We start from the raw sequence: 27,586 nt of genomic DNA, 5'->3' as shown, positions 1-27,586 counted from the left end.
TGCTAATGATACAGTATTCAAATAGTGATTTCTTTAAACAGTGAATAAAAGAACCAGATAAGGATTTTATGGGAACAGCCAAACAGAGTACACCCACTACAATTTTTAGTGGTACATCTGCTAATCAAAGTCTAAATTCTTTGAATAGCAAGAACTAGTGGTGTTTGTCTTTAATTTTTTAAAAAATAGTTTGGCTCATTCCTTTTTGGTTCAGTATTTGATATATATTGTTACACAGGTTTAAAAAAAAAACAACTCCACAATGTTACATGAAAAGAGAAAAATATTTCTGATAGTGTTCCCTCACTTAGCAGCAGTACTCCTGGTGATTAAAGAGAATATGTGTTATTTTAAAAACATAAGAAGCCATTTCCACATCCTCTTTACACATGAATATTGTTAGTAGCTCTGGTTGTTGATGAAGCCTATGGGGAGCAGGTGCTCATTTTTTGCAATATTTCAGTATATCTTCTCCTTTGTGTAGATTCTTTTACCTTTTCACTGCCCAATTTGTCTCCTTACTTGTTCTTTGTCACAGATTTTCCATCTCTAGATGAAACATGAGCAAAGCAAAAATGAGTAAAAAAGCTGCAATTCTAAAAGGCAATCAAGCCTGAACATAGAACCTTTCAGCAAAACTCTGAGGTTGGTTTGTGATGGATGTCAATAATGCACAGAAGATGACCTTTCCCATTTTCAGGAGCGCTGTTCCTCAGATGTTTAACTAGATTCTGCCATGCAATACAAAAATATCCATCTGAGAACAAATTCTCATTCTATTTTTAAAGTTTTCTCCCATGATCTTGGACTGACCTGGTGTTATGACTAATAAATTTCCATTGTCACTTTTTATCCCCTAAACAGATAAAGTCAGAATGTGTCAGGTGGTGTAGATGACCAAAGTGCTTCTTTTTAATTTGGTGTCAAACCCTAACAAAACCACAGTACTTCTTTAATAGCCACACATATTTTGGGATTTGCCAAACAAAGAACTAGGCTAAAATTTGAAGAATAGGGTTAAACTTCTGATATTTAATTTGATCACAGCAGAAACACAGGAAATTTTTAATTAAGAAGTTGGCACACAAATAATTGCTTAGAGAAAGCTTCAAATGAAGAACCCCAGTAACTAATTTTTTACTCCAATTTCTAACATTTCTTTAAACAGCCTTGTAGCTAGTTGTAAGGATAACTGCTTCTCCTGCAAAGGGAGCACAGACCAGCAACATTTATGGTCAACTTTTAAATTTGTTGTCAACCAGCTCAACCTACATCAGTCTGTGTAATCTACACCAGAACCCTCTATGGTTTTCTGTTTTTAGCATTATTTAAAATGTTGATTTTTATTTTTTGCTTGTTTGTTTGTTTTAATGAAACAACAAATTCAGATACTGGGTCCTCCCTCTTCCCATAGCCAGCTTTGGCTTAGCTCAACACTTCCTCTAAAATGTACAAGAGTCTGAGAACAAAACACGCTGAAATTTTTTGTACTCTAGAATTTGGGTTAGACAAGTACAATTATAATGATATAAATTAATCTCTTAATTAATTAATTAATTAAGTAATTAAATTATTTTGGCCTCCAGCCTCCTGCTAAGGCTTATGTGCCTTCTTGACACCAAAATTCTCACTTTAGTAGAATAGTTGAATTAAAGAAAGAAGAAAAATGTGCAATAAAGTGATGTAAAAAACTTCCTTTTCTGTGCAATAAGCTGTTTTACTCAAGGAGAAACAAGCATTTCTCAGGTTGAAATAGTACCTACATACACATATGTGATTTACCATCATGTTGTTCCTCTCTTCTCATGAAACTGGGGGATTTCTTGTATAACTCTTTAAGTATTAATGCATTGAAATCTTCATTGAGCTACATTTTCCATTTCACCTGCTGACATTTTATTTGGCTTTTGTTTTATCAGGAAAACAAGAGAAAAAATCCAGTAGACAAATTTCCTCTTACAAGGTAGGAAAAGAAAGGTTTTTTTCCCTAAGGAAAGGGTTTTTTCCTAGGTTTTTTTCCTAATTTCCTATGGAATTTTTCTGGAATATAAGGAAGCCCCAGGAAAACATTCTTCTTGATTTAAATAAGTGTTGATCTGAGCAGCAGCTTTGGCAATTACCATTTAATTTCAGCCCAAAGCAGCTGTCATTCTGGAAAAACTGCATGGGAAGTAAATTCAGAGAATTTACCTGACCCTGTTGGTTGGGTCAGATGGACATGACAATGTGACTGGTTATTTTTCCATTGCATAGAAGAAAAAATGACTTTGTCTACCCTACAGCACAGCACATGTTTGAGAAGGTACACTACATCTCCCTCTTCTAACTGGCTACATATTTTCTTAAATTTGTAGTCATAACTTGCACAAACATCTGTTAGACTTCAGTTCAAAGGAGTCAATTGGTTCAAAAGCAGGGAATATAGATAAACACACACTGAGAGACAGAGCGAGGGACAGGAGAGATGGGAGTCCCCTGAACATCAGCACTGCTCAGCAAATGATTGTCTCACAACAAACCGGCCAAATTTTATCGCTTAAATTTCAAGAACTCGATTCAGATAAGATATTTTCTATTGCTGCTAAATGATTGCAAAAGTACTTTTTTCCTGGCTTGTCAGCAAGGCATTTCAATTTCTTGTAATCAAGATAGATTGTAAAAAACAATAGACTTGCATGAATTAACAGGGATTAAGAAGCAGGTTTTTCCTAATGACTAAGTCATAAAAAGTGCCTGGGAGATATTAAACCTTCAAGCTAGTCAATATACTTTCTTTCTCAATTGAAGAAAAAACAAACTAAAAATCCAACCAGCCAAAGCAACAGAAATAAGTTACTTAAAAATACTGTGAACAAAGTAGAATTTTGACCACTGAATTCAAAATAGAGATTTTATTCTTTCCTTCTCTGGGATAACAGACAAATTTCAATGGTGTTTTCTATGAAGCAGTGAATTCGTGTCACTGACAAGCATTATGATAACAAACCAAGAACAATAAAGGAATATGATTTTATTAGGCAAAGGTAAAGCAGTGTAGCTCCCCAAATGCCACATGGCTTTTTGACACATTCCCTGGCATGAACAAGTGCATTGTTTTCTCTTTCTATAATGTACAATCTACATAAGCACACTATATCTGGCAATTAAGCTAGAGGTGTTTTCCTAATTAAAAAAGCTCACTCGATTCTTACTCTGTTCATAGAAGGTGTAAGGATTCCTACAGTCTGCATTGCTGTATTTGCCTTGCCACAACAGCAGTTTGACCCTTAACATTACAATGCAAAAGGCTGCTGTAAAATTTTATATGCCCAGGGCTACATCTGCAGCCATACTACTTTATTGTTAGTATTATTGCTCACAAGATAGCATAAAAAGAATTATTCTCAGCAGAAATATTTGCATGTGTTTATTTTTAGCTCCTGAACAGATGAATACAGCAGCAGGGATTACTGCTGAGGTTGTTTCACTGGCATCAATCAATTCTTGTCAGATGACAAAGCATCATGACCAAATGAAGCACCAGTGGAACCAATGGGACTTGCTTTGATGGGTAGATGTATATTTAGTAACAAAATACATGATGCTGCAGCAAGTGTAAATGCTGCACAGAAAATACTTTCGTTCTCACTCTTGAATAGTGGATAAGAACATTACATGGCTTCTATATCTTTTATTAGACATTTAACTGAATCTCTATGGCTTCTATTTTTCCAAGTCAGCAATTTTAATTTAAAGAGGTCATCTGAATCCCTCCCCTAGGTGGTGTGACCTACCCTCAGGAGTTGTTTGCATTTTTATTATCTTCTAAAATTATACTGAAAAAATGTGTCCAACCTGAGTTTGAACCATTGTCTCGAAACTAAACTTAGACACTTGCACCGACTGTGACTGGGATTTTAAAATTATCTATTTCCTCCTGTCATAATAGTACTGTTCACTTGGGTGCACACAAAAATAAACAGAACATTCTTAATTAGCTCATCTGAAAGAAGTGCCTCCTAAGCATGTCTTTCCAAGCTCTGTTTATAATTGTGAAGCTGTCATCCTAAGGGGGAAAAACGTAATGTTTCCATGTTTCTGCTCTACAGTCATAAGCTAATGAGTTTGCACTTGGATTTATTAATTAACATGTTTTATATTCTTTGTATAAAAACCTTGCCCAAGACTCTGTTAGTCAGAATCTAATATGTGAAGATTTAATGCCTTTAATTTTATAAAAGGCCACGGTGATTATTTGGCTGAGCAACATATGTCCATATCTTGATGAATTCTGGATGTTGCAATTCCCACTGAAAAAGGTTTATTTTAAGCAATCACACTGATTACCTCTACTTACATATTGAACTTGAGAAGCCTATACTTCTAAATTCCTTTTAGTATTAAGGTAAACCACTATCCAAATTTTAATTGCATGACTCTCAAAATCATCTATTTCTCCATTAAAGAACACTTTGTTTTGCAAGACAAAAAAAAAAGTTTTAAAATTAAGACATTTAAGATGCAGGAAAAAAAGTCATGTAGATAAGACCTTCATACCTTTTCAATAAATCAAACATCTTTCAAAATATGTCTTAAAAAATCTGCCATTTTCAAAATGCAACGCAAATCACATTGGTCAAAGATCAAATAAATTTTCTGGATGTCAATACACCTTGGCTCAGTCTTACTGTCACAGTTGAAACAATAGCATTCGGAATGAAAGTGTACACAGTCTTGTGTGGTCATGGGCTTGATGAGCTGCAAATGGTACATGGAATTGGAAAACTCCAGAAAACCTAGTGCTGCACTGGAAATGGGCACTACTGCCAGCACTATAACACAGGGAGTTAGAATAAGACAGGTGCATGTGTCTCATTTATAAATACGAGTTTTGGCAGGGTCTAAACACTCTCTTCATTAAGGGAGTGAGAACTGTCTCCACTGAATTTAAAGAACTAACTGAATTTCAGAGATGGGTTGGAGTAAATAATTGAATTTAAGACTTCAGCTATGGCCTCTTTTTCAAATGTCTGTTTTAAGTTCCTTAGTAGCATTATAAGTGCATTTAAGAGGGTTGCAAATGAAAAAAAGCAACAATGCTCATGGAATGTCTGAAATAACCACATGTTTCTTAGCTGTTCTCCTGTTAAAAATAAAACTCAATGCAAATACATCAGAAGGGGGGGAAAAGGAACTAAGCATGATAAATATGCTTTTGCCAGTCTTCTTTCTTTCTCTGCAATGTGATGGTTTCTCATAGAAATAGTGTTTGAAAACCCATATCTGTGTAGCACTGCATTTGATCAGTTGGATTGTTGTCGCATTACACCTGAAGGCTGATCAATAGCAAATTACCTTGAACAAAGGCAATTCTACAGCACAGTTGGGCCATTGTATTATGTTGAAGGTGAAGACATAATCTGCAAGCACAAATGAATTGCCTTTCCCATTTGCCACCTTGTCACTGAACTTGTACTTTATTCTAAAATGTGGATTCAAATTTTTCTCTGTTATTCTAGAAAAAGGAAATACAAATCACAGACCTGCTTCAACATTATCCCATAACATTAATGCCACATGTCCAAAGAAGTCATTTTACAATAAATAATGTTCATACCTGTCTGAGGTGCTTGTAAGAGCAGTTCAGCAGGTCACACTCAGGCACTGAAGGCCTCTGGAACCTGCCTGTGGCAGCTGCACATCAGTCTGGCTGAAGGCAAATGGATGTACACTAAACTTTTGCAATACTAATTCAGCTATTTTAGCACTTCTTATCTGGATATTCTAAACTGAATTTTAACTGAAAATGCTCCAAAATTACAGGACACTCAGTGTGGGTTTCCCACACGACTCAGGGAGGTTGTTTTAGGCAGTCACTGCTGTCAGTCCCCACAATGACTGTGTTTAAGAATGTTTCAGATACAAACACAGTCTTAAAAGAAATTGTTCACTGCTTTGCTAAAGTAAAGTTTGGGTGTTCTGTATTTCACAGGACTTAGCCCATCATAGATATGTTTAATTATCCTGTCTCAGATTCAACTGTACTATTAAGACAGACCTAGCAAGCTCTTGCTGATAGAAAAATCAATACGGGTGATACTTCCAGTCACTTGCTTTTTGCATATCAACTTCACAGGAACCAACACTGTCATGCTTGAGTTCGACACAGTCATAGTGAAACAGACTTCCTGCTAGAATGCTAGCTGATACAAACATGCCTTGAATATAAAAATCATAATTCTAGTTATTCAAACAAGAGCTCTTCCAAAACCTGCGATTACATCTGAAGACTGATGTATAATTAATTATGATTTACTGATTCATAATCAGTCCTCATACTATTTAGAACACTACTAAAAATAGAAAATTACCTAATATTCAGGATAATTATGCACAAATATATTATTCGGTTTCTTATTCTCCCTCCCTCTCACTCCCCCCTTTCTGAGTATGAAAATGTTGCACCATTAAGAATGCAGGCTATCAAAGCCTTGGAGCCCAGCACAGCTTTGTTACGGACTTCAGCCTTCCAAAACATCCATCATTTTTCGAGGAAAAACGTCAGAAGTATTCCACTTGTTGGTTGAAGTTTACCCCATAAAAATGGATGTTCTGAAAGGTGAAGGGTAAGCTTTACTCTTGGTGATTTGAAGTCACTCCTCTTACAAGACACGTGGGAGCTCTGGAAGTGCCTGTGCCTCTGTTTTGTAGGAGTAGGAATGTCAGCAGAGAGAGCAGTACCTCCAGAAGGTGATTCTTCTCAATTGAAGATTCCAACTCTACAGCAAGGAGAGATGAGATCAAACTCCTCTCTCCTCCATAACAGCTACGCCCAAGCTGGGGTTTCAGATATCAGATTTTTTGTCAAAGATTTAGCTTGCCAGTAGTACCTGATAAAGATGAGAGTCTCAGAGATGCTCTGAAGAAACAGGTTGTGTTCTCTGGATCCACATCATGTGAAATATTGCACACTTCCAAAAGTTACATAGTGCCCATCAAAGACTGTGCAGTGTGCACAGTCCCTGGCAGCCACACAGAATATATGTATTATTTCATGATACAACACCACCTCTTCCCAGCATTCTAGCTTTAATAATGAGGATGGCCTCCCTCAAACCATCATCTAATTTCTGTGTATCTTGCCCTCTATTTTCATATCACTTTTCACTGTACTTTGTTAATATGAGGATTTAATAAAGACCCTAGGTGAGGCTGGCCAATGTTGATATTTCTTATGGCATATTTCATTCCACAGATTAAATAAATAAAACTAGGGCCTGGAGCTGGCAATGAGGTGACTGAAGCCTGCTGTTATGACTAAGGTGTCTTTCTTCCTCAAGCAACCTGGAGTTTGTTATACACAAGTCAAGCTATAAATCAGTAGATATTGGATGACTCAAAAACTATAGAGAACATAAAATTATGTGGCTTCAGCTTAAAGAATCACAAGCAGAGAGAAAGTAGGGATGGAAGGCTTATTAAACTGTCTAGTTCAATCTCTGCCAAGATGGGAATATTCCCTGGAATGTATTTTACAGCACGTTATCAAAAATTGTTTCCATATGTGATTCTGCTCTGGAAAGAGAAATAAAAGTGGTCTGGTACAGTATCATTCTGTCTGAATCCGTGATTTCTTTCAGTTCCAGAGAGTTCAAAGAAATATCTTTTTGCTCTCTGTTGAAGACATCCACTCTTTCAGTCGTACACACTGTCACTTACAATAGATGGTCTGTGAGGCACCCTTGCCTTTATTTCCATTGTGTAACTCCACATTATGCCTCAGCTCCCCTTGCCTTAGGCACACTGTGATGCACGGAGGAGGATGGAGGTAACAGCAGAGGTAAATGCTTTATCAGAGATAAAGTGATACAGATTCTTTGTATCACCTACATGTGCATTGAGACTTACAGTATTAATATTGGATCTTCCACAGCTGTTCCTCTCCTATTTCTGAGCTGAATCCTATTTCTGAATCCTGACCTAATGAGTCCATCATTTTCAAGTTCCTTCTGATATTACTACTGAAATCATTCAAATATTACTACCACTCTCCCCAAGTGACCTATCTTTTACAGCTTAAGGTGAAGGAATGAGTCAGTTCCCTGAATCCTGAGGCTGCTGAGGTTCTTCTTCTGCCTCATAGCAAACTCATTTGCTATTCATTTAGTGCCCCTTTGTCTTCTCTTTAACTCTAGGTGTGACCTTTTCATTTTTGTCTTTGATTTTATTCATAGTTATTCTCTTTTCCCATTTCACAGTTTTAAACTCCTTTCTAGGACTAGAATATACTTTTGATTTCCTTGACTAGAGTGACCAAACACTGTTTATCTTTGTCAGTTCTTTAGAATTCATGCCAGGCTTTATGTAAGTGGTCCTCCTTGCTTTGTGATCAGTGTCCATGCTTTAAGGTCAGATTCAGGCTGTGTGATGCTTATGCCTGCTGACAGCAGGGAGAGAACCATGCTCATCTAAGCACTGACTGGAAAGCTCAGCTGGGATCTTCTCAGAGTTTTCAGCCAATTAGCCGTTTACATTTAAGCTTTTCCCCCCATTATTCATCAGATTCAAGTTCTTTGAAAGTTTTGCATGTCCTAGTTTTTATGCTGATTTCAAAACAGTCCCAATTATAATGCCATCAAACTTCTTTTTAATTATTCACATTCTCACCATTGCCAGAGGATGTCAGCAGTTCTTTCACCATGACTTTAACAAAAATCATGCTTTTTTCCTCACTTTTCCACTTGCCTGTCAACATCACCCTTTCTGAGCCTCTTCAAAATCTCCTTATGCTGTTTCCACACTGCGGCAGGCAGGCAAGCACAAAGCATAACACAGACATCTTCTGGAAACCTGGCTTGCCCTCTCAGCTTGAAGCCTTCCTGCTGACAGCCTGCTCAGGCTCTCTGGTGCAGTGAGATGCTGGCCAATGTACGATGCTGAGACCTGAGGGCCCTCAGAGATGCACTTAAACTCGCCTATTTTTATACTTGCTGGGTCTCTGCAACCAGTCAGGCTTAAAAATGCAGTGTAGGTATAATGGTCATTATTTGTAGATTCCTGTCACCAAAGCAGAGTTCACACCTCTTCAGTTCACTGCAATCATATTTTCTCACAATCACAACAGCATCTGTGGGGTTGGAGCACTTACAATCCTGCTTCATAGAAATCCCGCTTTGCAGAAATCCCACTTCACACTTTCCCACTGTTTTCTAGGCTGAAACTCATCTTGCCTACTGCAGTTTCTTCTCCTCCTCTTTTATATTTTACTCTGCCTCATCTTTCACAATTTACAAGAGAAAAATTAACTTTGTCAGTCCTTATTCTTGATGCTGGCTGTACTACAGCCTGAGGCTTCCAGGCACATTTCAGAGAGAGAGGGCAGTGTTGACTGCAGCAGCCACAGCATTAAGCAAGACACCCTGGGAACCTCAGCTTTATTTTTACTTTGTCACAGTCTTGCTGAAGGACTGTGGCTATCACCTGGGGCCTCCTGCTTTGGTTTCAAGACCTTTCATACAAAAAAAGATGGAATCACAGGATTTTGTTTAGGTTGGAAAAGACCTTTAAGATCATCAAATCTGTTAACTACACACTGCCAAGTTCACCCCTAAATCATGTCCCTTGAGCACCACATCTACATGTCTTTTGAATACCCCCAACCCCTCAACCACTTCCCTGGGCAGCCTGTTTCAGTGCTTGACAACCCTTTTTGGTGAAGAAGACTTTCCTGATATGTAATCTAAACCCACGTGGTGCAACTTGAGACCATTTTCTCTTATCCTGTCACTCGCACCTGTGAGAAGAGGAGGCTGACCCCTCCCCAATCCGAAATGACTCCCACCATGATATCTTCCTTGTTGGCCTTCCTCCTGGTCCTTACCCATAAACACTCAGCCCTGTTGTCCATCATCAACTCTAGACAATCAAGACACTCCCTAAAACACAGAGCTACCTGGCATCCTCTCCTTTCCTACCTTTCTTGAGGAGTTGCAGTATTCCAGCTGTGTGAGCCATTCCACCACATTTCCATGATGGCAATTATGTCATGGTGTTACTGCTGCACAAGGGCTTCCAGCTCCTCCTGTTTGCTCCCTGTGCTGCTTGCACTGGTGTGCATCCACTTCACCTGGGCTACTGATCCCACTCCTTCCTGGGGGGATAAATCCGAATTCCTGCATGACCATTCTCAAGTACTGCCATGGTTTTAGTATCAATAACATTTGTGGTTTTGCTGCTCCATAAATCTCCATCTTGCAGGCTCACAGACCTTGCCACAAAAGCCACCCTTCAATATTGTTGTGCTATGCCCAGGTTTTATCTCTAGGGAGCCTGGCTTTATTCCTTTTTCCCTTCAAATCTAGTTTGATCTCTTTCTGTGAGCACTGCTAACACCTGTGCCAAAGAACCTCTGCCCCTTTGAGACAGGTGTACCCCATCTATTGCATTGTGTAAACTGACCCACGAGCAAAAAACCCCAAAATTCTTCCAGTGACACCAGGTTCGTAGCCAGATATTGATTTTATGGCATTTCATGTTTTTTTCCCTCATCATGTCCTGCAACCAGAAGGATAGAAGAGAACACTAATTGTTCTCCTCAATCCTGATGGTATTGGCTTCCTTTATAAAAAGCTTTCAGGCCTATTGAAGAAAAATAACCTGGAAGAGAAATGCTATTGTTGCTTGGCTGATGTAGTCTTTGCTATTTTCTCATCACAATCACAGGAACAGAAGTGTTGTATTGCCACAGTGCCTGAAAGCTCACCAACCTACAGAGGAGGCTCCTCCTGAGCACAGGAGTGAGGAGCTTGGAGCCCTCCTAAACTCCCTGGCATCTCACCAGCATGGCAGTGAGTCTGCCAATATAGAAACCCTTTTTAATTTTCAGGTTTCCAAAAGCTTTCTAGTCCAAGCATTTATTTACTTTTTATCCTGGAAGGGAAAAAAACGAGTGAAAATAAAGGTTGGATAATTTTCACGTTGCACATATGTGATTTCTGTTTCTGATCCAGTTACAATAGTAAACTCTTCCTGTTGTGCCACCCAAAAAGACTGGAAAATGCCCATTCTAATTGTTTTCCCTAGGCTATGCCGAGTGAATGTTCAGCTCCTCGAGGTTGAAGTGTACTGATATAAATTTACTGTGATAGAGCCACACTGCTGCTGATTGTTGCAGAACTACCACTGAGTAGTAAATGCTTCACTGCTCTGTTACCCGGGGGGGCTGAGCATTAACTACACTATTGAACAGCAAATGCTTATCATCCCCTATAATTCAAACTATATAAATCACTGAAGAGAGACAATGTGCCTACAGGGAACTCACATGGTCTATAAAAATGTAAAAATCAGAACTATATTTAGCTGACAGAGCAATACTTAAAAAAAGAAGAAAGTATTCAAAAGATAATCTCAGACATTAAACTCATCTTCATTTCAATCTACCCAAGATGTGGTGGAGTTTAATCTCCTCTGCAAACATCTTCATCATTAACAACATTTTAAAAAATAGGATTAAGAAATAAAAGCAATTACTCTTCTGTCTCCCCCATCCTCCAACCATCCATGCAGCATATAGAATCACCCCTTTTAAGCCCATCCTTAGAGAAAAGCAAAATGCCAGAATTGTTTGTCACTGAGAGAAGCATTTCTACTTTGCTTAAAAAATAATAGAAGGCCTAAGATAGCTTGCTTGTAAACCATGTAACCACTGAAAGTGGAAGGCACAGTTCCCTTTTGTCTAAAGACAGCTCTTCAAATGTAGGGCTTATGCAAGGTTCACTGCACGGAGAAGAAAGGCAAGTAAAAACATTCCTCCAAGGAACTGTACTGTGACTGAGGGCATAAACTTTAATTCCTGTATAAGCAAACACTTTATGTGAAGTGGACAAAAGGAGTTCCATTACGGTCAATGGATTACTCGCGGTTGTGAAGTTAAATACAAATGAGCATTTGAAGCACCAGAGAATTTTATAATAAGCTGGTGCTGCATATTCCTTAATGTGTACATAAAATCTGTTTTCTGTTTTGGCCTTAACCATGCAATAACCTCTGGAAAGGCCTCACCATGTATTCACAGTGCAGTTTATTGCAGACTCAAGGTCTTCAATATATTCTGTATTAAAAACCAAAACCATCCCCAAACATCTATCCGTAGAGAAATAAAACATGGTAACCTTTAATACACAAATGCAATTACAGAAAAAGACAAAGAGCAAAACCAGATGAAAAAGGCCTCAGGGGAGAAGTGGTATGGGACTTTCTGAGTGCTCCATGGAGCATTCAGAGAGCTGATAAAGAGAGGTTTGAGAGCAGAGTTGGAAAATGATCACAAGCAATCAATGTTTCAGAACAAAATCAAATCAGGCTACTAAGCTTTATCCTTAATCCACAAACATCTTAGTAGCATCCCATTAAGATCTATCCTTCTTGAAGATGTTCTAATGAAACAAAGAACATTTTATTTTTTAATCTTATGAAAGATGATGTCATCAAAAACTTGTGTTTGTTCTTTTTTCCCTTTACAGAGAAAATACCTGTACTTGATCACATGTGTGTCCTACCACACTTCGTGAGCCTGAACTAACAAAGAGTAATGAGGGATTTTAAACAGAAATATAATTAAACTATGCAAATATCTTTGAAACACTGAGAGAAATAACATGAGGTAAGGCTTAATTAGACAATTAGAAAAGAGCCTTCCCAGCACAGCAAGCCATGTATATACAAGATTATTTTGTAAGAATGAAGCAAATAATGCCAACATACTTCAGATGTTCTATCAGAGCACCTCATTATCAAGGAGGGAGATAAGATCTTTCTGTATATATTTGTCATGTGGCTTGAAGGTGTTGGTTTCAGTTGTCTTCAGATGAAGAGCAGATCATTAGCTCCAAACAAAATCAAGGAAGCTGAGAGAAAAACAATGAAATCTCTAAAGGCAATCTGGTCTTCTAAAGACTATGATTCAGTCCATGGCTTCTTCTCTTATGGGCCATTATATGTTCATCAGTGGATCAACACTGAAAAGAGAGCAGAGTATACTAAGAAATTTTAGTGAAAAAATGCTTAATTTGCAATTAAGGGCAGAAAAATTAATGTGATGCAGCAGTAAATATGCTAGCAAAACGAACACTTACAAGTAATCCTCCAAAATGTATACCAGCTGCAGAATGCCAGATGAATTTAAGATGTTCATCCCACAGGACCACTCAATGAAAATGAGCTCATGCTTCAAGATTTTCAGATCAGAGCCATATGCTGTACACTAACACATTTGCAATATTAGTACCTTGAAGTAAATTTCTTAGAGCATTATTGAATCTAATTTCCAACGTCCACAGTCAGCAAATTTCTCTCATTTCCCTGTGGAGATGGCTCTGTTGGATCAGTCTAACATGATATTACTCTGCTACTAGGTTGAGAGTATATTCCACGTTTGACTAAACATTAGATATCCATAACTTCAGGTGATGAAGAATTTAATTGATTTAAAAAATTTTCTCCTAACGTTGCTCATCAGTTGGTGGAAACTGCTGCAGTGGCAGGAGTGGAAATGGAGGGTGACATTTCACAGCTCTGAGGCTCAGCTGGGCAGCCTGCAGTGCCCAGCATCCCTGGGAATGATGGCACGAGTGTGGGTCAGGGGTACACAGACCCTTCCTCTTCTGCCATGTCAGGAAGCCTCATGCATCAGAAACAGGCTTTTTATTTTATTTAGCTCCCAAACATTTTTAGCCTTCAGTTGACAAAAAGTAAAACAAACAAACAAACAAAAAAACCCCAAAAACAACAACAACAAAAAAAAAAAAAAAAAAAAAAAAAAAACAACAAAAAAAAAACCCAAACAAAAAAAAAGTCTTAAAAGTTAATCTAATTTGCCTTATGTTCAAGACCCATTATTACACTCCTCCTGCTCATTATGTCCGACCTAAAAAGAATATTAAAAATCTCATTATTTTGTTAGTGGCTTTTCTACTTAATTATTACCACAACAGGCAGGTAATCATTATGATGATTAATCAAGACTGAGATGTAAATAGCTCACATAGGGGTTAATAATCAGATAATAACAGTAAGCAGTGTTTCTGTATAATTAAGTCAAATGACATGATTTATACTGGTGCATACCTACCTCAAGAATGTAACATTTAAGGATTTTACTGTCTTTTCAAACAGCTCTACACTTTGCAAACCTACAGTATCTGAAGGTTGCTTAAACTCTAAACTTTTGACATTGACAAAATTTGAAGTGGGATTTTTTTTTCAAAATTGTAGCAGTCTATTTGCCATCGATGTTGGCTACCATTAATTAAATTTTTGTTTTTGATAACCCACACTTCACAGAATCACGGAATGGCTGAGGGTGGAAGGGATCTATGAAGATCGTCTTGTCCAACCAGCCCAGCTGAGCAGGGCTCCTCTGATTGCATCCAGAAACTCCATTGCCTGTGCATCATAATATTCCTGCAGGAATATGCTGAATTCTAATATGGCCAGTGACAAAACTCTCACCGATTTTCTAGAAACAATATATGATTTATAATGTAGGGACTTTCTTGTACCCACTCATAATTGGAAGGGTTGGTCACAATCCTGAATAGTTGTGTAAACACCAGCAGTGCTACGTGTAAAGCAAAACAAGGCATTTCCAAATCACATGCAAATTTAAAACAGGAATGAATGTTCCATAAAAGCAATGGTTTTCTCAAGCTATAGCCACTCAAAGAACAGCTAAGTATTTTTATATTAGTATTAAAATAAGTTATATTGCTGTCTCTATTAACTCAAATCTCTTTTTTAACTATGTGGAAGTAAATGGTAGAATGCAAGAAACATTTCCTAGATATAAATGCTATTTGAATGATTGCTTGAGAGGAATTCTGGAAGCTACCAACAGATTTGCATTTTTGCTAAGGGCCAGATGTGAATCAACATTTCTAAGTTTGAGACAAAACTTACTTTTTCAATTTGTCTTTGAAATTTATTATCCTTTGCTTCTCTTTCTTTTCTTGTTCACCTTTCCCTAAATAATTTTGCCTTAGCACTTTGACAGGATTGCACAGGCCTGAAAACACAGGGACAGAGATGTATGGGTAAGAGAGGAGAGGCCACTTTCCCACAGGAAGGATTTCTTGCTTATTTAGCCCCTCTTCCAACCTTCAGAAATTCCTATAAAGCTCTACCTTAATCTATTTAGTAATCTACAGGGTTCCTAAGCGAGTCAGATGCAGAATTCAGGAAAGAAATTTCATGGAAATCCAAGGAGAGACAGGTTAAACAGAGCTTTAGGGCTTGCTATCCTCACAGCATCGACATGCACAGTTCATTCCACCTGTACAGCTTTTACTGATGTGGTTGCCAGTGACATTAGCCTGGGACCATCTCCAGCAGCACATTTCAGGTGATAACCTGGAAAGACTTGAGGAAAGAAAAGCAGAGATCTCCACACATATCTCCTCTCCACACATTTTTAGCTAGTTAAGATTTAGACATTTTAAGAAGATTAAGAATTAATATAAACAAAATTAAATGAATTGTCACTTTCAGGGAAGGCCTTTATTCAAGAGGAATACAATGAGGATGATATTTTTCCCTGGCACTTGTTGTACTGCTAGGGTACCAAGTATCTACGAGCTGGATGTTCAATATTCCTGGAGATATCTGGTTAAATGAAATTGTATCTAGATTTTAATGCATACTTAAACTATTAGTGTCAGCCTCCCACCTTGCACTGAGATAAAATATTCACTTGCATAGGAGAGCACCTCAGCAATAAATGCCAGAAATTTTTCATCAGGACCTATGTCTCATGAGCTAAGGTGTTTTAGCACTTTTACAAACTTGTTTCCTTTTTCTACTCTGCATTTTTCACTATTTCCCCATATTTTATTAATGCCAGTCTGCTTGAAAAGGGCACAGGGAAAAGCAAGCATTCTGCAGGGTAAATGGGAAAAGAAATGGACAGAAGCTTTTCTTAAAATGTCACTGCTCACAAAGAGCTTGTGGCAGCCCAGCGTTATATAAGGCTGGGTTTTAAAGAGGTGTTGTTAAATATGCCCTGATCTCTCTCATATTTCTAGCTTGCAATTTTAATCCTCTCCACACTGAATTTTAATTTAAAAGTATTTTAATCTGCAACTTGTTACAGTCCCTTGTCATGTTTTGTATGCACTTGGGGCACTGCTGTCCTGAATCCAGACAAAGTAGGAGCATCATGGTTGTCAAAAGATGTATCTGACAGAGCCAGTTCCTGCTTTAGCAAAAAACCTCAAAGCCCTCTGTGCACAGCCTGACCCATTACAAGAACATATTGTGATGGAATTTGAGGTGCATATGTTCTTAGAGAGAGCTAAAATACAAGAAATACATACATATACATATGCTGTATGTATACATATACATATATCTATGCATATATATATGCTGTTTAATGTATTTACTCTAATAAAAATTATAGAAGGGATCTACATCAAAGAAGTTTTTTTGAGTTTGTTACCTCTCCACACAGTTGTAGTTAGTTAAGATTGTTTAGACATTTTAAGACAATTAAGAATATTAAAAAAATCATAGAAAGTCTTATTAATATAATTTATACCTCACTATAAAGTTTCAAAAGAAAGTACTTTTCAAAGCTTTCCTCCCTATAACGTATCTAAAATGTAATTGAACCATGGAGAAAACAGCAGATCGTATTATTGGTAGAGAAGAGGAGGTGATTATTTTCCAGTAAATGTTCAGTATAATCAGCCATTTCACACCTTCCTTAGCATCAGTATGCTTTGATAGCCTTTTCCAGCAGTTCTGAGGTCTGTGCCTCTCTGGAGCCAACACCCAGGTCTGTTCTGGGTCGCTGTGATCTCCTAAGGGGAAATGTGTAGGCAGAGTTAAGGGTCGGGTTTCCTTAGCACAAAATCCAAAGGGCGAGAGGAAGAATGGATTCTGGAGTGGGGCCAGTAAGGGCTCTGTCCATGACTGCAGTGCTGCAGTATTGAAGGCTTCCTCCCTCCTCCCTCCCTTTAAAACCAGCTAATTCTTACATTTGGTTTAGGGCTTGAGTCTAAGTCAGGACCAGAAGATACTCAGTGAGGCTTGTGCTTTGAATTGTTCCCAGTTTTCAGACTGAGAAATTCAGAGATTGAGACAACTACAGCAGAAAGTGCTGAAAATGCTCCTGGCTTTTCATTGCTGAGCTTTGTTCATCATTTACCTTCACCAGCACCACTGGAAGCCCTGATCTAATTGTAAGTCTAAATCAGCTGTACATCTGTCCCAGGAGGTCTGATTATATTTATCCAAAATAATAGAGAAGCATAGATGACTCTAAAGAAAACTCGAAACTTCCCCACCTAGCAATTTAGATCTCAGATTAATGAGTTCTTAAGTAATTGGGTCAGCCATAAATAAGGCTGTTTACAGAGACAAGAATACATTAATCTGGAAAGGTCATATTGCTCCTATCAGTGGGAAATATTAGAGTATTTATAACCCAGTTTTGAGGATCAATTGCTTGCAGCTGGATTTCATCTGTTCCCTTTAAATATATTCAAACTGAAGAGTCCTCTGGAGGTTTCTTCCATGTAGTCCACAACACAGAGTAAATACTTCGGGTCAAGGCAGAACAGATTTTGTTTAAGTATCTCCTATGAAGAGTTGTAAAAACCAGTATTGATTTCTGGATGTTTACTTCAGGAAAGAAGAAAAGCTTTCCTGGTGTAAGAGGTCTAAGGGATTATAACAGACAAGAGAAAAAACCCCGAGGATCATCTTCTTCAGTAGCTGTCTGATAAGGGATAAAATGTTCTCTACAAACCTGGGTGCACCTTAGAGACATGTAGGGACCTCTGCATTGTGTCCCATGCTGTTACAGCAGCCTTTCTTTTCTCAGCTCTTCCAGGAACTCTGTGCCTTGCTGAGGAATAAATTATTTATTTGGGGACTCCTGCCTTGTCTGACTGAACCGACTGTCCCAATGGTCTTTGGGAGGTATATACTATAGTAAACTTAAAAAGGATATGATTTTACAACTTCCCTTGTCTGAGCTTGTTATGGGAATAGAGGAAACATCAGCACTATAAAACTATGAATTGAATTGTTTTACTCCCCAAAATACTCAGAGCATGGTCTGCATTCTATCTTGTCACTTCCTGACCTTCTTGACCAGGTTATTAGAGAATGAGAATGGAAGTGGTTTTCTAAGCCATTAAATTAAAAAGAAGCTGCATAATATACTGCTGTCTTCATCAGATTTCTGGAGGGTTTAAAACCACATTGTTGTAATCCTTATTTGATTTATGCAAACAAAGCCCCTTAGCATAATATGCAATTAAAATAGGATAATTTATTCCATTAATCTTAAATTAAATACAATCCTGCTCTGTTGTTAAAAAAAAAAAAAAAAAAAAAGTCCAGCTTAAAGCTCCACCTGAAAGTTTCATGTTTTGCACTGGGATCATAGGGGAAATGGAACCATGAAAACAGTTAAGAAATCCAATTAAGAACAGAGGTAATAAAACAGACCAGTCTTAAAAAGTGTCAGAGGAAAGAACAGGTAGCTAACTCTGAGAAAACACCTCATCAAAAATAGTTTTATTATTTCTATCTAATTTTTTACTGTTTATAAAATATGCATGATTTGACTGGGAAATTCCTAAATATAAACCTTATTTAAAAAATATATATATATGGATAAATTTCTGTGACGTGCATAGATATTACAAATCACAAGTGAATGTTCACCAGATAGCACTGGGTGAGGCATTTGGGCCAAGAGATAACTTTAATCTGGCATTAAATTTATTACTATATAATCTAAGCAGTTATATTAAATTTAATATGCAGGTATTTTAAAATTTCCATTTCAACATACGTGCACTTTTGATATGGTTTGGAGTATTTGAAATTTAGTTTGAACATCTCTACTACAATTACAGAACAGAAAGTTTGTAGCAGAAAGAGATGAGATAAAGGAGAACATTAAAATCACATTCAAAAGCAGAAAATTCAGCCAAATTCTGAATAATTAATCATAGAATCACAGCATAGTTTGGGTTGGAGGAGACAAAGATCATCACCTGTTCCACCCCCCTGCCATGTGCAGGGCCACCTTCCACTGTCCCAGGCTGCTCAGAGCCCCATCCAGCCTGGCCTTGAGCACTTCCAGGGATGGGACAGCCACAGCTTCTCTGTGCCAGGGCCTCAGCACCCTCACAAGGAAGAATTTTTTCCTTTTGTCTAATCTAAACCTTCTGTCTTTCAGTTTGAAGCCATTCCCCCTGTCCTGTCACTACCTGCCCTTGTAAAAAGTCCTTCTCCAGCTTTCTTGTAGCTCTCTTAGGTATTGGAAGGGGCTCTAAGGTCTCCTGGGAGACTTCTCTTATCCAGCCTGAACAATTCCAGTTCTCTCAGCCTGTCTTCTTATAGATGTCTTTAGTCAAATAGTTTCTATTCTGGAAAATGCAGTTTTGTGTTGATTGGATGTTCTAAGTGCTCAATAGGCTTCTGTGTGAGATATTTAAGTGATGAATCTTGATTTTACTTCTCAGCTGAGGACCTGGAGTCCTGGAGCCACCCCTGGATTTTGTCACTCTTCTGAATTAATGAATTCTCATTCCAATGTTGTCTAATTGGTGAATGAGATACACAAAACACCAAGGATGCCTTGCCAAGAAATCACTATTTTGAAGCTGTAGCTATAATTTCCCCCTCTATAAATGTGTACATAGTCGGGGGAGTGAGAAAAGCTCAAAATAATCATCACCATGTGATGCTGGCTGCTAGAAACAGAGAAAATGGTGCCTGTAACCTCCAGGGAGTTAGTTCATCATTAGATTAACCACCACTAAGGTAAGGCCATACATCATTAGAGATGACAGGCACAGTGTTGGCAATACCAGAATAATAACTAGAACAACTTGCACTGTCACTGTGCATGGGAATGGAGGAGAAGTCTTATAGATGCTGCTGAGGAAGGGGAGGGTGAATAGGTAGTCATTACCTCGGGAGAAAAATTATAAACTACATTCTTATTCAGCAGACATGTCTTTGCTTATCAAGTTTATCTGCATTTACAGTACACTATGAGAACCAAATTCATCAGTTACTCAATGTCTAACCATGCTTTTCCAACATGAAAAATATGTTGCCTATCCTGATAAGAGCTTAAATGCTTTTCATTTAACCTTAGCTTTCTCTACTTCAGTTTTAATGACAAATTGCTATCTACGTGAAATGTTTTGTAGCTAAGCTCCTTAGCACAACATGGCTAGGGAATACTACAGCATGAATCTCCCTGCTCCTCACAGGAGTGCTGGCCTCAGGCTCTTGGTGTTCAGTGTGACTAGAAAAGGCAACCAGCTGAAGTCCTTTTGCACTTGATGGAGTTTAGAGTGTTCAAGGATAAAATCCTTCAGAACAATGTATGAGCAGTTGGTCAAATGTTTTTTTTTTTTTGGTTTTTTTTTTTTAATTATTATTTTTTTAATAGTTAACAGCAGAGGAAGGTTTCATTTCAGAGTTCCCCACGGAGAGCAGAAATTTATTTACAAGGGACAGTGGAGACTCCTGACACATAGGCTGAAACTAAACTAAGGATGAGGATGCTGAACTCTATCTCTACCTTTTCTATTTGCTTCCAAGTTTCATGAATTTAAGTTAAATATATAGAAGGCCAACATAGGTCAATTCTTCCTTCTATAAATTAGCAAACTCTTTACTGTTAACATCTTGGCATCCCTGCCTCCCACACAAAGCTGACAGGTCTGTTTTGCACACCCAGTTCATGCTGGTCATGGAATGCATCAACAAATAAACAAAGAATTCTTTCTCTGTTTATGCCTTTTACCAGTCTCTGAATCTGAACTGTCCACAAGAATCTCTTGTACTCTCTGTCTGATAAACCTGTCTGTCTCATTTGTAATGTACCAGAAGTTGTAATGCTGTAGCACGTGAGGCTCTGGGAACATTTCAAACTATTGTTTCCTTGGCTCAAGTCAATGCTACCTATAAAAAAACCCTCTTGTTTTAGCAATCCAAATTAGCACTTAAGTGCTTTTTCAGCAGAAGATCAGAGCTAGAGATCAGAGTATGATTACTGACTTACGAATGTGAAAAAGTATGTAACTTGTATGCATGACAGCAATCCTGTACTTAAAGGTTCATTACCAACTTAATATACCTAATAAACTATTCCATTTCTCATGTCTATAATTCCATGAACTTTTGTAAACAGAGTACGTCTTCCTCTTTCTATAATCTCTCATCACTACACTACTTAATCAGTAAACTTCATAGAATGGAGATAAAAATAAGCCAGAGAGCCACTAAGTAGTTTTACAACCTTTCAAAATTTTGATTTTTGACAGAAAAATAACATCTAGATAGTTAACTCTGTTAGCACATTCATGTAATGCATCTAGAAAGTCGATTTTGGTGCATTGGCAAAAACCTTCATCACTTTTCCACTTGCTGTTACTGAATTCTCCAGGTCAAGGATACATAAGAAACGTGATCCTCATGGTGTCTGTGCTGAATTATGCAGCTGAGCCTAGAGAAGGGTGATGGTGTCACCTGCCACGGTGGCAGGCCCTAGGGCACTGATATAAATCCACAATAGCTCACACTTCAACTTGCCATAAGCTCTGCCCAGACAAATTCCCCACACACTTTAACAAGGCTCTGCAAGGAGTGATTTCTCTTCTTTCTATTTCCGTGCTCCTTCTTTCCTCCTGTGTAGTCTCCTGCACTTTAATAGACAACTGGGCCTAAAACTGGAGCTCTGACTAAATAAAATATACTGAATTAGTTCAATCACATATCAATCAAGAAATGATGACTTGCTGCTATGAATATTAACCAGCCAAAACAGGTGGAGCATCAATGAAGACAGTGCAGACATACGTAATGAAAAAATAATTTTGCAGCCTGAAAAATAAACAAGACCATTGGGTAACTGGTGAAGATTTGGTAAAAAAAAAAAAAAAAAAAAGTTTATGTTTTTCTCAGTGTGGAGTGGCCTATGTTTTCAATTAATCTTAAAAAACAGAATAGAAAAAAACCCACAAAACCCCCTTGGTATGTGTATTCTGAAGAAAAAAAAACCAAACAACCTCTTTAATTAAAACAGCATATTATTTATGTATCTAGATTTTAATTGCACTCACTTGATATACTCAAAATTATTTTCATTACAATCAAGCTTTTTACTCTTTTCTAACTCCATTAAACTCTACTATTTATGGAACAGAAAAAAAAAAGGGTTCTGAACAAAATTATGGCACCAGACATCTCTTAAATCTGTATTGAACCCTACTCCTTTCAATAGGAATATTAATAATTAAATGGATATTACACAGTTCTAAAAGCTTCCATTGCTATTCCATGGTTTTTTCTCGTCTGTGTGGCCCCGAAGGAGCCCTCATGAGGATGCTCTTTGCCAGCCTCCTTCTGCTTCCCAACAGGACCCCACAGCTGCTCCCAGCCTGGGCTGGTCCCTTTCTGCCTGCAGCAGGAATGGGGATGGCAGAGGGGCACCCGGCCAGCCCTGGCTCTGGCAGCAGCAGGACAGGGCACACGGGGGGATGTTCTCACCTCCTGGACCCCCCCTCTGCTCTCTCCTGCCCCTGTTTGCCAGCAGCACCCTGTGCCCCCACCCCACCTGAGCTTCCACTGAAAAAAATCACCCCAGAGCTCCCCATGAGTCATGTAGGAACACACCATGGAGCTGCTTCCACTGCCTGGGGAGTCAGAAACTTCCCGGGGGCTTCAGAGCCACACACATCACACAGAGTCTGTAACGAGACAGTCTTTGACAGTATTATAATTCTTATTCTATAACTTCAAACATCAAATTAGTTTAGGTTTATTTTTCAGAAATGGTCCCTTGGCCATCACTGAGACTGCTGAAACAAATCAAATGGAGCTTGATAGAGCTCAGCATCAGCCAGGCAAAGCAGCTAAAAATCCTCAAAACAAGCACGGAATTTCCCCACAACATTTCGGTTTTTACAAATAACCGAATGCCAAACTCTTTAGTGTAGCAAGTCCCTTGTAGGTGCACAGTATTTAATAACTGCCTCCTTTGAGTTAGTTTGTTAAGCTTCCTGCATTTTTGAAGCATCCAACAATCCTCTGAAAACGTGTAAAACATTTCTGAATCACTTCTCTTTTAGAAGTTATAACACAAACTCTTAATTAATTTCATTAACTTTTGTATTAGCTTAGTTTCACTTCATTGGAACAAGTCTTTATTCTCCATTTCAGAGTTTAAACCCAAGTTAAATAATAGAGTTGAAAATTTTAAATTATATATATATATATATAGTGGAGCTGTAAGATTTTTCTGAAAGTTAGGGAAAGTTCAGATCAAGATTGAGATTTTTGACCTCTGATTCTTCCCAAAATACCAGGAAAGTGTTCACCAGCAACTATGAGGTTTTCAGCATTGAAAATTCTTCAACTATTATACACACAGACACATCAAAAATTTCATATATTCTTAATAACCAAGGATAATTCCAATCGGTGCTCACCCTGATGGTCTTTCAGTTTTCACCAAACTGCAGGTGTGTTGATGCTGGGAGATCTTGGTAATCAGAAAATCTGAGCCTTGGGATTATTCCATCTCCAAGAACTTTGTTTCTGGTTGGATAGATAAGAGAGATGCATGGGGAAGCCTGCCCACATTTTGTTCCCTGTTTTCCTATCCGTTTATTTAGAACATAGCATAAGGGCAGTTACAAATTTTGTAAGACAATTCTCAGCAATGGCAGGTCAGATGACTAAATTCTTCTTAGCCAGAATGTATTTTGCCTAATTAAAATACATTAAAGAGCCTTTTTTTTTTTTTTTTCCCTTGTATATACTGGGCCATTCATCACTTTCTTAGAACACAGCCTCACTTAGTTGTATGTGCTCTGTGTCAAACACACAATTAGAGCTATTGGATTGTAGCTCACAAGGTCAAGGCTACTTGTGGTTATGAGAAGTTCTAAGAGGCCCAACACATGAATGGGAAGTTTCCTGACATGACAAACTGCCTTTCCTTTTGTCTTGATTCCTGTATTAGAGAGCATCAGTCCCAATGTCTGCTGCCTGTGAGACACAGCAATGATCACTGGAACATCACTGGCCTGGATGCACACTACTGTGAATGGACACAGCAGCTCTCTTTTGTCAGGAGGTCAAATGACTCTTTCATATTACTGATCCAGCAGGATTGAAGGGATTTATTGTCTATCCTTTTGGAAACACAAGTTAATGGGAAGAAAGGGATGATGGCATTTTCCTCAGCTTTCCTGTAGAAAACTCTTTACAGAAAACACACATAAACAGTTTTTAACACATTTTAATGATAGGATATTTTTTACAAAGAATTTCAGTGACTTACTTTTAATGGCAGTATCTTGCAATCCAGCAGACTTTCTCTTCAGTAAAATCTTGCTGAACACGCAGTGTTGACTTAAACAAACCACCAAACCCCTTAATTGAGAGGATGTCCTTCACACTCAGTGGAAAAGGCTTTAAAGATGATTCACAACAGCAGCACCTGACATGGTCACTCCCTAGAGAGTTTTGTCTCAGAAATCACCCATCACCTGTGCTAAGTGCAGGCTTAGGATCTTTGGCAATCTCTTGTATCTCTGGGTAGATGTAAATCAAAAGACCACATTAAGTATAAACATTACCAAAAGTCCAGGATACAGTGCAACATAGTAAGTCCAAGAATCCATTTCACTGAATTTATCTCAATGTTAAAATTTTCAAATGAAATGCAAAAACCGTTCCTGTGTATTTATAATAAATATCTGTGAAGCCAGTATCAACATTTTCCTACTACAGACAGCACTGTGCTTTGCTAGTTTAATTTCTGCATCTATGTCTTCCAAGGAAAGATTTGCTCAATAGTTCTCTCACTGAAAATATCCAAGAAACAATGACATTTTAAGATATTATTCATTGTGTATAAATTTTAATTCCTCTGAAATATACTGCCTTAATAAGGGGAAATTATTGCATTTTACAGACAGAAGAGAAAGTGAAATAATTGGGATTTTCTGTTTGAGTATCCCTGCTCCTTTGTATTAATTCAGTTTGACTGTTGGTGGAGTTAAAATTTCATTATAGAGTGAGTTATTAGTTCTAATAAGATATTACTGAAACATTATTTCTAGTTTGAAATCATGTTTAAATGATGTACCTTATGAGCCTAACTTTCAAGGGCTAAACCATCAGGGAAAAATGTTAAAAAAGTAAGTCATTGTTCTGGGAGGCTAAAACTGGTTCTTGGCACAGCCTGAGCAAGGGTTTGTCTGTAGGCTGGTCAGGATGGGAGGCAGATGGACCATGGATGTTTGAGTGGCAGCTGCCTTCCTGCTTCTTGGGAAGGGGAATGGCAGAAATGTGCCAGGTGGATGTTCTGGCATTGGCCAGCAAACCCTGCCCCTCCTGTGAGCCAGGGTACTGCAGGGGGACAAGTGAAGCTTTTTTCATTTATCACACACACACAAATTAAAAGATACTTAGCACTCAAATATTAATATAAGTGAGTACACTCTCATTTCCTTTCACTCCAAAGTGTGTGTCTGGTACTATCTGCAGTCTAGTCCATATAATTTAGAGGGTCTGACATCTATTGCCCTGATCTCATTTATCACCAGCCCATCTTCATTTTAGAAGCACAGATACTCAGTGAACAATTTTTACTGTAAAATTGAATTTGTTTCTTGTGACAGAGTAGGCTTGCTGAATTTATGATTCAGTATTGAACATCCTTCACCTTGGAAGAAGCTCTCCTGCTGTAAAAGCGAGGCATCTCTCTCATGAGGACAGTATAACATCATGATACAGATGCCCATCCTGTTAGACAAGGTCGTGCCAGGAGAAACTAAACTTAATTTTCTGAGACTTTACAACACTTAGCCCTATATTTCACTTTACAGGGATAAATACTGGGAAATACTTTATCCCAATGTAACTGTCCTTTTGATCAGAACAAAAAAGAAAACGTTTGATGTTCAATTCCAAATGGCTGAGAGAAGGAAAATACAGAAGGCGTGCTGAAGACTTGTTACTTTTCTATCTGATGGTTGCTGCCTTTGTCTTTACATTACACAAAATAGCCAAATTATACCACTTGTATTTTGGACCCAGACTCTTCGTTATGTGTGGGTATTTTATTCAAGGCTGGTTTTTTTTTACTTTCTCAGATCCTTTGTCACTGGGTTCACTGCCTTGCTCTCACCTTAGTCTAACCACTGCAATTACTGTCAAGTACTCAAATAAAACTACCACTAAATTGGTCTTTAATTAATTCATGTTACACAGAAGCAGGGACATCTTGCTATTTCCATCTTGTCTTCAGACTTTCACAACCTATTTCCAGTCTGCAAATCATATCATTCTTCTTTCGAAGCACTTCACAGCACTTCACACACTTCTGAGATAACAAACTTCTGCACTCACTCGACCCCTTTGTCATGCAGGGCACAGCAGCTACAGAAGCACTGACGGGTCCACCTGGCTCCATCTCCGAAATTCCACCCAAGAGGTTGCATCTCCTCATTTTCCAAGAAGAAAACAAACCTCTGTCTTTCACATCATGCCTTGCCTTCCTCCCCTGCTTCACCTCATCATTATCTGTAGAGTCCCCAGCCAGCCACAGCTCAGCTCCTCCATGCAGGAAAGCAGAAACCACCATCCTGATCTGCTGCACCTTTTGGAGCTCATTTTCCTTCTCTAGAGAAACTCTGCTGCTTCCAGCTGTTAAAGGTGCTCAGTAATTTTCCAGCCAAAGTAAACACCTACAGGCTGTAATTACAGCCTGTCAAAAACCCCTTCAGCCTTGAGGAACTGAGATGCTGCAGACTAAAGCTCCTCAGATCTGTCTGGATCCTTTTACAACCCCGAAAAGGAAACCAGTTCAAAGCTGGTGAAATATTCTCCCAATTATAATTTAAATTGGAGTCTGTATGTTCTGCATTTGAATGTACACTCCTGGGATAGCAGCTGGATTCTGCTGTACTTAAGAGATTTTATAGAAGAATTGATTCAATATTTTTAAAAATATATAGATATTAAAAACAAAACAAAACCAACAAAAGCACAAAAAGCCCAAACCAAAACAGAAAACCCCCAATTATCAAAAAACACACATTCTTTTGTTTTGTAAATTACAGCTCTTTATCTATTTTGCATTGCTCTATATCATCATTCATAGCCCTTTCCTCGACCACAACAACAATATTGAGCAAAAAATACATGGTACTTGATGCCCAGGTTTATTCTCACTTTTAAATTCATTAACTACTGAGGTTGCAAGGAGCATTAGAGGATCATGGACCAAATGTTCCACAGAATAAACTTCCAGCAAATCATCAAAAAACTTTCAAAGGCTTAGACCAAAGTGTAAAGCCTCTTTTTAACAAAGAAGTGGACAGGCTGATATGCTCTTGATGTGTTTATTCTTCAGCTATAAGAATGTGCATCCTTGAAAGGACTCTGTTTGATTATGCAATTGTATCACAAGGTATTACAAGCAAAGGATGTATGAACCTGCATTTATCTGGGAGAAATAAAAAAATATTGTACTAAGGGCTCAACTCTTCTCAGATGT

The 27,586-nt window shown here is 38.1% G+C and overlaps 1 long non-coding RNA gene across 1 annotated transcript in view; it reads right to left on the bottom strand.

Annotated features, from left to right (window-relative positions):
- LOC148222646 (uncharacterized) overlaps nt 1–23,980 on the bottom strand; it is a 68,853-nt gene extending 44,873 nt beyond the window's left edge. Inside the window, exon 1 of the long non-coding RNA XR_015805711.1 lies at nt 23,505–23,980. This is a non-coding gene — a long non-coding RNA (uncharacterized LOC148222646). The remainder of the gene's footprint in view (nt 1–23,504) is intronic.
- Between the last annotated feature and the right edge of the window lie 3,606 nt (nt 23,981–27,586).

The sequence above is a fragment of the Sturnus vulgaris genome, chromosome 10, assembly GCF_052056855.1.
Source record: "Sturnus vulgaris isolate bStuVul1 chromosome 10, bStuVul1.hap1, whole genome shotgun sequence".
In the NCBI taxonomy this organism is placed as follows: Eukaryota; Metazoa; Chordata; class Aves; order Passeriformes; family Sturnidae; genus Sturnus; species Sturnus vulgaris.
The sequence above is the reverse complement of the archived record's forward strand: the minus strand, read 5'-3'. Positions and strand labels throughout refer to the sequence as shown.